Source organism: Salmo salar, chromosome 16 (assembly GCF_965601325.2).
Source record: "Salmo salar chromosome 16, fSalSal1, whole genome shotgun sequence".
NCBI lineage: Eukaryota > Metazoa > Chordata > Actinopteri > Salmoniformes > Salmonidae > Salmo > Salmo salar.
This window is the reverse complement of record NC_138306.1, coordinates 76,706,693-76,720,000: the sequence shown is the minus strand read 5'-3', so window position 1 is coordinate 76,720,000 and position 13,308 is coordinate 76,706,693. Positions and strand designations below refer to the sequence as shown.

General features: G+C 41.4%; 1 long non-coding RNA gene across 1 annotated transcript; it reads left to right on the top strand.

Moving 5' to 3' along the window:
- The first annotated feature begins 10,197 nt into the window (after positions 1-10,197).
- On the top strand, positions 10,198-12,975 carry LOC145861142 (uncharacterized). Its single transcript, XR_014380979.1, has 3 exons — positions 10,198-10,336; positions 11,173-11,216; positions 12,841-12,975. It is a non-coding gene; the product is annotated as an uncharacterized LOC145861142 (long non-coding RNA).
- Positions 12,976-13,308: the final 333 nt, after the last annotated feature.

Below are 13,308 nucleotides of genomic sequence, written 5' to 3'. Positions count from 1 at the left end.
TCTATCAACAACACCTCTTAATGATTCTACTGTACAGCAGGATTTAGCCCTGTGTATTTCTATCAACAACACCTCTTAATGACTCTACTGTACAGCAGGATTTAGCCCTGTGTATTTCTATCAACAACACCTCTTAATGATTCTACTGTACAGCAGGATTTAGCCCTGTGTATTTCTATCAACAACACCTCTTAATGACTCTACTGTACAGCAGGATTTAGCCCTGTGTATTTCTATCAACAACACCTCTTAATGACTCTACTGTACAGCAGGATCTAGCCCTGTGTATTTCTATCAACAACACCTCTTAATGACTCTACTGTACAGCAGGATTTAGCCCTGTGTATTTCTATCAACAACACCTCTTAATGACTCTACTGTACAGCAGGATTTAGCCCACCTCTTAAGGATTTTGTACAGCAGGATGCAGTAGCATACTGTTAAGTGTTACTGAACCCAAGTGTCTAAGTTGAGTGTGTGTGTGTGTGTACACCCCCCCCCCCCCCCCTTAAAGACATATCATCACAGGATAAAGCATATACTGTATACACACACACACACACATACGTGACAGAGAGTGATGAAGTGATCACATGAGCAGATGTCAGTGTGATTACAGATGTTTGACTCAGGGGGACATTAGGTTAAAGGTTAAAAAACTCTGTTCTCTCTCTGTATCTCTCTCTCTCTTTCTCACTTCTCACTATTCACCACGACCCTTTCTGTGATGTCCTGTCCCTGTCCAGTAATGAGACAGAGGTCACAGTGTGTGTGTGTGTGTGTGTGTGTGTGTGTGTGTGTGTGTGTGTGTGTGTGTGTGTGTGTGTGTGTGTGTGTGTGTGTGTGTGTGTGTGTGTGTGTGTGTGTGTGTGTGTGTGTGTGTGTGTGTGTCTTAGTTCAGAGTGTTCTGTTTTTCTAGTATTTGTCCATGAGGGAACACCAGGGCCCCAAGGGAAGGACAATCCCTCCAGTCACAGAGAGGAGGGAAGGAGAGAAGAGGCAAAGAATGGAATTTGAGAAGAGGAGGGGGAGGGCTTATAATACACCTGCCTATTGGGAAACTGAGTTAGTGTCACTGACAGAGGAGAGTGGGGGCACTACAGGAAGCAGTATTGCGTAACACCGGAGTCCCTCCATTCAGTTCTGCCAACAACCAGAGAAAGCGAGAGCGAGAGAGAAGAGAGAGAGAGAGAGAGAGAGAGGTAGGAGAACATAGGACCCTTTCAGTTTGTTCTGGTGAGGAACAGAGATAGACAGGGGAGGGGGGAAGGGGGGAAGAAAGACAAAAAGAGTGATTGTAAGGGACAGCAATGACCTCCTCAAGGACAGACAGGTCATGTGACCAGAGAAGGCCAGCCCCCTCCCTCCTCCCCTTCTGCTCATGAGCTCAAACTTTTCCACTACTTTTTTTCTCTCTCCTTCTCCCCATTCATTTTCCTCTCCTTTATTCTGCTAGTCTCCTCTCTCTTTTCAGCATCTCCTTTCAATTCTCTCTCCTCTCACTCTCTCTTTCACTCTCTCTCCTCTCTCTCTCTTTTCACCTCTCTCTCTCCGTCCTTCATGTGACCAGCCTTGTCGCTGGTCTATAATTCACTGGCCTATAGATAGTCTACTGTATAATGGGTCTATAAACACATTTAACGACATCATTTTCACTGATTTGGCGCTTATTTTACCTCCAACAAAACAATGCCCAACAATTTCTCAACTCTCCTGTCATCCAGGACAGCAGACAAACTTCACATCTCTCATGCTTAGCTTTGTTTTCCACAGGGGTATATATATCAATTAGGTTCTCTCTTCAGAGTTTAATCTTTGATTCTGAAGATTTTGTTTGCTATATTGTAATTACAGTAAACTCTGAGCCCTTGAGGTTCATTTGTAAATGATGAAACCGCAGGTCTCATTAACATCCTGCTGCAGCAGCAATACTAACATGCCTCCCAACACTCAGACATTACTCACTGGACTTCCTTATTGATGGCTGTATGTGTCAGACAGCCTAGTCTATTCACACTGTTTGCCCATTCAGTTAATTCAGTGTGTGTGTGTGTGTGTGTGTGTGTGTGTGTGTGTGTGTGTGTGTGTGTGTGTGTGTGTGTGTGTGTGTGTGTAAGGCTTGTGTCTATAGGGAGCTGTGACGTATTCATGCAAACCTATTCCAAACACACAGGAAGCCCACATTCACCCACATACACAATACAAACTGATGGTGCAGTATGACTACACACACACACAGAGACAGACTCACACAAACAAACACACCAGCTATTTTTTCAATTTAGTTTTAGTCTTTATGAATAAAATACATTTTAAACTTAGTCACATTTTGGTAATTTCATCCTTCTTAGTTTTAGTTATTATCAGTTGACTAAAACTCTGGGCAATGTTAGTCTAGTTGAAGTCACAGTCATTTTAGTCACATACAGTATTAGCCAGTGCATTTTTTCCCTCTGTTAGATAAATAATATTTATGTGCACATTCAGATTATTATCCCTTCATATATCTGGCACATTGCTATTGTGGCAGATTGTAAGCAATGCCATGCATGATTTACCATGTAGGCTACGAAGCCTTCCCTCTGGGCACAGACGTCAGTTCAACGCCAAGTTTTGATTTAAATTTGGTTGACTGTCAACTAACGTGAATTAAACGTAAAATTAACAAAAATGTTCACCATGTCATTGGATTTAGGTAATTGTGTGAGAAAAATACGAAATCCCCTTACATTGATGACTTTTTGCAAATCCTATCATTTTCCCACGTTGATTAAACGTCATTTGTTGTTCTAATTATGTGGAAACAACATTTTAGGCAAGTTAAACCATTTAGGTATACAGCTCTTTTCTCCCCATCATAATCTTGGGATGGGGGTAAATAACTGTGATTCGCTTAAAAGGGGGAGAATCTGAGCTTTCCAACCATGCCAAAAATATTACCATACTCTAATATTCAGCAAATTAATATTTCCAATCAGAAATAAACAACTGCACTTCATTTGCGGACCGCGAGAGTAGCAACATAAATGAATTGCAGCGCACATGGGAAAATAGAGATTCTGTTATGATCAAAGCAAAAATAGCCAACATTAAAGTACAAGAGTAAACATGATTGTTTGTAGTTTAGTTAGTTACAGGTGAAGTGTCCAGGCTGGCTGCGCATCAGTGGCGCGATGGGTAACGATGCTTCGTGGGGTGTCAGTTGTTGATGTGTGCAAGGGTCCCTGGTTCGAGCCCGGGTTGGGGCGAAGAAAGGGACGGAACCTACACTGTTACACTTGCTTATGATTGGACAAAAGAGATGAAAAGGAGCTTCATGTCAAATTGAATGTCCGTTAGTCTCTCATGTGGAATTCTTGTCATCACATTTTCGTTGACTAAAATGAAAATTTGTCGCAGTTATCGTTTTTTTTCATGTCATTTTTTTTATTATCGTCATTCGTTTTCGTCAGGAAAAATAGGTCATTGACACATATTTTTAGTCATAGTTATTGTTGACGAAATTAACACTGGCACACAGACACACGCATAGAAACACACCCATTCGTTGTAAACTACTTGCACTACTCAACTGTATTCCATTGCAAATAAGCAACCTGAGGCCTAAAATGTTATTGCACCTTCTGTTCTTCTACGAGCTTTTAATGTCATGAGCCAATGTGGAAATGATTGGCATGCTCAAACCAGACACTCAGAATTATACATTGTTCAGGAAATGGACTGTAAAATGCCCAAATTTGGGCTTGACATGCTGCCGACCAAATTGACTGTTTGAAAGTTCAGTTACCCTTGTGTTCAACTTTTCTTTTCCTCCCAATTGCAGACGTTAAAATCTTGGAACGTTTTCAGTCTGTAATGACATGACTTGAAGAGAGAGTGACTGCCACTCTGTACATAAGACCAAGTTCTATAAAATGTGAGAGTGCTGTAGCTAGATGTATTGATGTGAAAAACAAGAACAGTTCAAAAAGCCCTTTCTCCTCGAGTTATGCTTCTAACGGCTCTACAATGAGACATCAAATATATGATAGATTGAACGGGATATTAAGCACAAACACGTTTTATACAGGAAGTAACATATCACAGAAAATGGATGACGTTGTACACAATTGTGCAACATATTCGGGGACCCCTTTTGGCTCGTGAGCGCTACCTTCAGAACTACTGGCTGAAATTATACCAAATCTTTATAACGCATATGCAGGGTTTCATATTTTGCCTCAGCACTGAGCTTAGATGGTCAATATGGTAGGTACAATCTCTAAACAAAAGCACTGGTTTAATTCAAACCCAGAGAGAAGGAGAAGCCCATACCTCTTGCCAAAAGCAGCGCCACCATCTCCTCTTGGCCCTCTTGTGTAACCTCCATGTGTGGAGTGTATCCCTCATCGTATCCCCTCTCCATCAGCAGGGTAGCCAGCTCTGCATGTCCCCTACAGGCCGCCAGCGTCAGCGGAGACACAGAACAGTCAGCAGGTGTGTTGACCTGTGCTCCGCTGTCCAACAGCAGCCAGTGTGTCTGTGTGTGTACTCACCATACAAGCCTCCATGAGTGCTGTGTGCATCTAATCAACCCCAGTTTCTAACAAACAGGAAGTGTACCATGTCCAGGTGCCCTGTGTGTGTGGACAAGAGGAACAATGATAAACAATGCTCTGGGTGCTTCTTCCCTACAATGACATTTCCTGTTTAACATTCACTCGTTGTCAACAGAAGTGACAACATTAGATCACTAATGCAATGTGTCAGATGTCTCCTGTGTGGTTCTGTGTTATACAGGGAGGGAGCAGAGCCACACCTTTGCTGATTAGAAACTGTACAGTACTCTACAGTACTCTGGCTGCATTCATCAGTGGGGTTCTGCCTCCCTCTGATTCCTGTTCCTGAAAGACGAACAGGAAGACAGACCGAAAGACAGGAGTGAGTAAAGTGGACACTCGGAAACACACGAGCAGCAATGTATCCAGAGATAAATGGTGTAGGCAGCATGTGCATGACTGATTACGTTAAAGGTGCTATACATATAATTTCTCCGAATTTCTCCCCTACAGTATGTGGAAGCCAGTTGAATTGCAACAGCACTAGGTTGCATTCAAAACAAATCTCCCCCGTAACATGGCAGAAACTTTTGGTTTTGGTCCACCAGCTTCAAACAGGTATAAAAACCATATTGTTATTGAAAATATATTTCACAGATGGTACAATGATTCCCTACACTATTCAGTGCTTGTTTTCTACATAAACAGAAATTGAGCGAACAGTGTCGAATTTTACTAACCAGGAAATGACAGTGATTTATTTCTACATTGGCCGTTTGCCCTACATTGGCCACTTGTCCCAGTTTCCACTAGATAAAACATCCACAAATCCAAAACAGCTTATTTTGCCGGCCGGTGGGAGAAATCAATAGGCCAATATCACAGCCATTCACAACACTGAAGTGATACTGTGAAACACTATCATTCCAGTATTACTGCAGAAATATTATGGAAATTTTCTGAAATTACAATGCAAAAATTTAAAAAATGCATTTTTTTGCTCACAAGCTATGTCAGCTAACCTGAGGTCAGACTAGGGTAGCTAGGTAGCTACAGTAGCTATGGATAAGGGAACTGACTGTTCAACACAGCAAAGAATGACTATGATTATATTAATGGAACTTACTGTTTAATTAGCAAGCTATGTTCACTATATATATATATATATATATATATATATATATATATATATATATATATATATATATATATATATATATATATATATATATATATATATATAGTATGTGGACACCTCTTCTGATTAGTGGATTCGGCTATTTCAGCCACACCCGTTGCTGACAAGCACACAGCCATGCAAACTTCATAGACAAACATTGGCAGTAGAATGGACTTTCAACGTGGCACCATCAAAGGATGCCACCTTTCCAACAAGTCAGTTAGTCAAATTTCTGCCCTGCTAGAGCCACCCTGTTCATCTGTAAGTGGTGTTATTGTGAAGTGGAAACATCTAGGAGCAACAACAGCTCAACCACGAAGTGGTAGGCCACACAAGCTCACAGAATGGGACCGCCGAGTGCTGAAGCGCGTAGCCCGTAAAATTTGTCTGTCCTCGGTTGCAACACTCATTTTGGAGTTCCAAACTGCCTCTGGAAGCAACGCCAGCACAATAATTGTTCGTCAGGAGCTTGCCTTTCTTTGATTGCTGAAAGCCATACGTTTTCAATAAACATTCATCAAATACAACCACAGACTGTTTGCTCATTGCTGTTGCGCTAAGAAGGCAACTGTGCCAATTTAATCTCAAAAAGGAAACAGTGAGTGGTTTTATTTGATTAACATTTATTGGAAAAGTATAGATTTCAGAAAACAAAGAAAGCACACCACTGCAGAGGACACTTAAACGAGTATATTTATTATAATGAATATGAGTTTGGAGGGCTAAAACTATTAAATATCAAAGCATTACACCTCTCTCGTAAAGCTTCTATTATACTGAAACTGTATCTAAATGCAAACTGGTTTTCCAGTAGGCTACTAAGAGAGGTATATCCGATGTTTAAACAGAGGCTCTTATACAGATTAAAACTATCAATTTCCAGTGGATTGACAATGGAACCCTGTTTAAATAATCCTCCTTCTTAAAGGAGGAAGCCATGTTGGCTATAATTCCAACTTTATCCTCCAGAAGAGGCAGAATATATCTTACAGCAAATATTCTTTTTATTTAACCTTTATTTAAATAGGCAAGTCGAACAAATTCTTATTTACAATGACGCCCTAGGAACAGTGGGTTAACTGCCTTGTTCAGGGGCAGAACGACAGATTTTGACCTTGTCAGCTCGGGGATTCGATCTAGCAACCTTTCGGTTACTGGCCCACTAGGCTACCTGCCGCCCCTAATATTAATATAATAATATGGCTAAACTGCTAATGTACTGATGGAGGATAAACCAGAGAGAATGTATATGAGTATCATGTTTATGAATGACATTGTTTACAACGATGGTAAAATGATGTCATACAAGCAATTAATCAAGGTGTATGGAGATGTATGCTCAATACAACATGATAACCAACTCAGCTGAGCTCTGCCACAAAAATGGAAGATGCAATTACTTAAAAGAGAAAGGAATGAATTAGTTTGTCTGCCACCAATTAAAAATGTCTTACAATGACCAACATAAATCGTAAAATGTATCAGTTTCACTTACAGTCAAGAGGTTTGACAACTACGCAGCATAAAATGAAAGATAGTTGGGAACAGATTTTCCTATTCTCAATACCAAGGCATCGGGTTTATGAACTGATATACAAAACAACAATTGATGCATCAATCCATTCTTTTCAATTTAAGCTATTACACAAAAATTCACACTACAAAAACAATGCTCAGTTTATGGGGCATTGAACAGTCAGACCGGTGCAGACTGCCACGTGGAAACAGAATTAAGAGAACATCTCTTCTGGTACTGTCCATCGCTGGCTTGTTTTTGGAGTCCGGTCCAGGAATGGTTGTTATGTCATAATATCAAGGCGCGGTTGAACCTGCAAACTGTGTTGTTGGGGGTCAATAGGAAATATCATTATGCTCTTGGGTAAAATGTTTAGTTTTGGAGATGGGGAGGTTCAAGTCACTAGTGAGACACCATGGTAGAATGGAGGGATGTATTGCAAGAGGAAATGGTAGAATGATGATTTACTGGGAAAGATGGGTTGATCTGAAGGTTGGAATTAATGAGGGTTGTAAATACATACACACATGCACAGCATCAAGTTTAGGTCCTCCAATCAGAAGTGAGGGTGGGGATGTTTTGTGTTTAGTTATGTATGTTTGGTGTTTTGGTTTCACACTATGAGCGGTGTGTGTGTGTGAACAGTGTGTGTGCTGGTCCTGGTGGTTATGCATGCGCTCACCCGGTCATCGGGCGGGGCTTGGTCCATCCCGCCCTTGGAAAATCCCTTTTGGGCCGGGGGCGGGGCCTTCGGCCTGACAGCGTTTCGGGGAGAGTGGGGGCGGGAGCACCTTTTGACCAGAGCACTCTCTGATGGTAGCAGCCATTCATATTGTTTTTGTATTGTATTGTTGTTTTAATAAAACATTGTTTTTAAATGACACAGTGATATATTTCTTCACAATCGGTCAAACGTTACACTTTGAATATCTCTATTTTGCACAATAACAAATGTGTTCTAAATCGTGTGTGAACCTAATTGAAAGATGGACCAGAAATCTTTGCTACAGTTGTTTCTGAATTTAAAAGTAATCCAAGAAGTAATCATCTAATTTTTCAAAAGCAGGTGTGTGTGTGTGTGTGAGGTCTCAGTGTTATTCAGGACTCAGTGATGAGGGAAGAGAAAGACTTCTGGTGTCTGAATCCCCATGACATCCCCAGTGTTCCCCTGCTGTTCCATACACTCAGCATGCCACCAAGTGTGTGTGACTGTGTATGTGACTGTGTGTGTGTGTGTGAGACTGTGTGTGTGACTGTGTTTGTGTGCCCTCTCTGGATTTGGACAGAGGCTCTTTGTTTGTGGTGCCAAGTCTCAGCTCAGGCAAGGAGGCTGGCACTGGCAGAGCCCTGATGCACTCTCTACTTTCTTTAATGATTTAGTTTTTTTACTTTCTGTACTAAACTTTTGGTCTTTCTCTCTTTCTCTCTTTCCTGTTTACTTCCCTTCTTCATTCTTTTCCACTTTTCACTTCTTCCCTCTTTTAAACTTTCTTTAGTTATTTCCCTCCCTTTCCTGCCCATTTGTGATGATGGATGTGATCCTGCGGTAGAGAAACATGAGAGGCGCTGAGCTTGGTCACATGACAGCTTCACCAGGAGACAGGGACACCCACCAGAGACCAGTAGACATGATTCAATGAAACCTGTAGTATCTCTCTTTCTTTCTCTCTTCCTCGCATTCTCGCTCTCTTTCTTGCATTCTCTCTTTCTCGCATTCTCTCTTTTTTTTGCATTCTCCTTCTTTCTCTCGTTTTCTCCACCGCTAATTCTCAGTCTCCATCTCTTTCTTCAGTCTCACTCTCTTTCTCTCACACCTGAGTCTCTCTCACCTCTCTTCCCTAACGAATGTCTCTCTACTCTACCCACGTCCTTTAATTCCCCCTCCTCTCCCTCACTCGCTTCTAATCAAGACAGTAAACTGTATCTGGATTGATCCGACGTGTATCCCTGTAGGATTAGGAATGGAAAGATTGTGAATGGCCGATGGGATGATTGCTCAGACCTCTAGGCCAGGATATGAATGCCCCTGGTTTATGTCTTTCACACTGGTACAAATGCATGGTGGTTAAACCTTGTGTAATCCACAATAATTACACATAATCAAAGAGGCTGTTTAGGGACACATACATGTGTGTGCGTGTGCATGCGTTTGCGTGTGTAAGCCTCAGAGCAATAAGGTTTTATTGCACTGTGATGAGCTCATAACCCCTCTTCCTCTTTCTTTCTTTCTTTCCTTCCTTCTACAATTCTATTTCTCCTTTTCCTCTCTCCCTTGCTCTCTCTGTCCTGAATCCCTCCATCCTCAACTCCCCCCCCCCCCCCATCACCACAACTCTCTCTGTGTCCTGGTCTGGGTAGAGGACAAAGTCATGTCAAAGTACGATGGAGAGGAGCAGGACCATCCAGGGACCAGTGTTCTCATCCACAGTGATGTGTGTGTGTGTAGTTATGTGCAGTTGTGTGTGTTTCCTTTCTCTCTCTAGTCAGGGAGTGTTGGAATTCCACAGGTGTTGAGGGATCAGTTTCCTTGTTGAGATTCAATTGGCACAGTGGCCAATTTAGGCCAACAGCAATGAGTTCCCTCTCAAAACAAAACCTATTCACCATTGGAATATGAAACATATGACAACAGGCCCCTGTGCTAATGAAGAATCATACACTTCCGCTTTGATTGTCAGTTTTCCAAGAACCTACCTATTTTGCAGTTATCTGGGTAGCAACAAATGAAACGGTGAGAGCGGATGGGGCTCAAGCATTTCAAATACAGGTGCCAGTTCCATTTTGTGTTTGTTTGTCCACAATCGTTTTTTTAATGCAGGGAGTGGTCACCTCTAAAAAGTGTAAACACTGGTCATGTTTGCTCTAAATAAGGAACAGTTCTCTATTTGACACACAGACACACACCCCACACAGTTTATCTCCATATTTATCCCCTCCCTTGTCTCTGTAGCCAGTTGCACCTATGGGCTGGTATGAGATGAGGTGAGCGATGCCATAAATACCTTTGTTTGGGATCTTTGTTTCCACCCCGGAGGACAAGGGACGGTGCACTTCACTGTTCACCCATGCTGGCTGTGTTTGTCAAAGTTAGTCAAACTTTGGGTAAGCTAACTTTTGTTTGTTGTTCTGTGAATGTTTTACCGCTTGTTAAAGTATACGACAGCCATGTAAAACAATGATTTGTGTTTCAGTGACGTGTTCGGCGCAAGTTTGAAAGGGGACCAACGCTGTCTGCGAGACGCAGCATTGGAAACGTTTTGTTGGATGTGTAGGCCTGGAGAGAGTTAGCGATATGTGAAGTCGTCCATAGTTGCCAATATATCTTGGCTAGTAGAAAGGGTTGGAAGCAATTTTTCAACTAACCAGGGCCTCGTTTCCCAGAGCCTTTGTAGCGTTAATATCATCGTTAGAATCTTCTTACGATGTAGCTTTAGTAGCCCAGGTGTTTCCCATAGCCTTTGTTAGTAAAGCGGCTCTGAAAAACCTTTTCACATCTCTGAGTGATCCAGACCACTCGTAGAGCAGCCAAGGTGCACCGTTAGATGCTTTTTTTTGCCGTCCCGCGTCACTATATTCATAGAGGATCTCCGCTAAACATAGAATCAACAAGTTTAGGCTATCTGTCTGACTGTGACTGCCGATAACTTTAGAATGAAGTTGACTACAAATACAAAGTATTTGCAATTGTTACAAACAAGTGAAGGATAAATGAATGCTTCAAATGAAAACCGAGATAACTGCATTAAAATATATATAGGCTGCATGGGCCTATATAGGCTATTTCAGTTATACTGAAATCTATTTCATGTTCAATCAATGGTTGTGTTTTGCGACTAGGCTAGTGTCTGTAAATTTTTTTTTGGCCTCAATGTGTTTCATGATGTGTGATTTTGCGCATTATTATTAGGGAAGCATAATGAACTACCTTCTCTCTCTAGGAGCTGATCCGTCGTCACTATTGTGGAATAATTCTAATGTTAAGGTAAGATTTGAATGGACAAAGCTGACCCGAGAGCAGCGCTGCCTTTCTTTTGATCCTATCAGTAATGACACATGGTCTAATGACGCACTTAGTGAAGGTTCGCTACGTGCTTGTTTGGGGAAACACTTAAAAAGTTGGCTCATAAATAACGTAAATAACGATGCATCTGGTACGATCATCGTAATGCATAAGTTACATCGCAACTGGGAAATGAGGACCTGTTCTTGCCCATACTTTCTTCGTTCGGAAGAAAGGTGTATCTTATCAATGTTCAGTTGCAGGTGGTTCTGCAAAAACCAGAGAATATTCAGAAAGATAGTAAAAATCGAAGTTTTGTATCGAGAGAGAAATGCCTCATGCATGTGTTTGGATCTTTGTTTTGGTCGCACTGTGTGATGCGCTCTATTTTTACACGTGGCCATGGACGCGTCGCATAGAAATGACTAGTTCCTGCAAAGATGTTGGGAAATGCTAGATGTCTGGCGAGGGAACTCCTCACTTGGTGCAAAACGTGGATTTTACAAACTTTAAAAAATATTCTCTGGTTTTGGGAGAACCACATGCAACTGAACACAGACATTTATAAGATAGGCTTTACTTCCAAATCAAGAATGAAGAAAGTATTAGCAAAACGTTACTTAATGTTAGTTTGTGTCCCTTACATTAGGTAGGTAGGATAAAAAGGTTGAGTCTGCCCTAAGCGAATGAGCTGGTATTCAGGCAAAACATTTGGTGTTGATTTGGCAGTCGAACTAGTTGCATTTTCTTTGTTATATGTTTTGTTTGTATATTTGTCTTATTTTGTTACCACTTCCCCAGAGCCTTCCAGGGCTTGTTGTCTTTTGGGGGGTTATTTTGGTTAGCGAGCAGTGGCAAGTCTTAAGAATGAATGTGTGTGCTTTAGCATGCTAATTATGACAAGTGTGTTATCGTTCAAAGAATGTTTCATCAGGTATGCTGTCTTACAAATAATTTTTAATCACAAGTGTATTATCTTACAATGATTGTGAATATACTTTATCTAAGTTTGCATGATATTCTCCTTGAAGTGTTTTACATGCAAGGTTTGAGTCTTGGAGACCAGGTAGTATTTCTTGCCCTGCTGCTAATCCATTATTTGTGCCCTCTACGTTAATAAACCTTGGCACTTTGGTTAACTATTGTTCATCTCAATCATTTGACAGACCTGTGCTTAATTAACTTGTCCCGAGGACCTCCCCTCGTGCATAAAAAAGGTGGTGCAGTACAGTTTACATATCTCTAAAAGTGGAACACACACGCTCTTTCAGAAACTCTCTCACCTTTTCTGTCTACCCATCTCTCTTTTCTATCTATCCATCTATCATGTCATTATTTCCCTCTCTAAATCTCCATCGACACTCCACAAGGTATAACAGCTACTATGGAAGAAGTCACATATTGCCGATTTAATGTATAGCTAGGAGAGAGTATGGCTTACCAACGTTAAAGGTTTGCACTTTTTTGTAAAATGAATCAAGTCTATTTGATTATGTTGGTTTTTTAATAAAGTATGAACGTTTTGATGTTGCTATTATTTAAATAAACTGGTGTTACACATCTACACCCCCCCTCTATCTCTCTTACCGCCCGCCTCTTCCCACAGACTGACAACCACAAACAGCCAGACGTTTACTAAACAGACACCCGCGGCACTCCACCCTGCCTCCCGAAGTACAACCTCTCCCTGAGTGTGTCAAGGTCACGCACTCTTCCCCACAGCCTCCATCTTAACCTGTGGATTTACATGTGACAGCAAAGGTCAAGGAATGAATGTACTGTGACGTCCAGTTGGAAGGCAGATAAGATGGCCTCTGGGTCAAAGTCAGTATTGTTTGTTATAATTGCAACAACCCAACACGCCACCGGACAAAGGCTCATGGCCTTGGTTTCTATACTGGCAACTTATGTTTCAAGTGTGAGAATGAATGTACAAACACAGTTCTTTATGCCCGCTTCAACAGCTTTTCGTGATATTATTTAGCTTCAAAGGTGCAGGATTTCTTTCAAATCAACCAACAAGTGAGAAAGTAAGTACAGCAGAGAGAAAGAAAATGATCTTTATTCATTCATT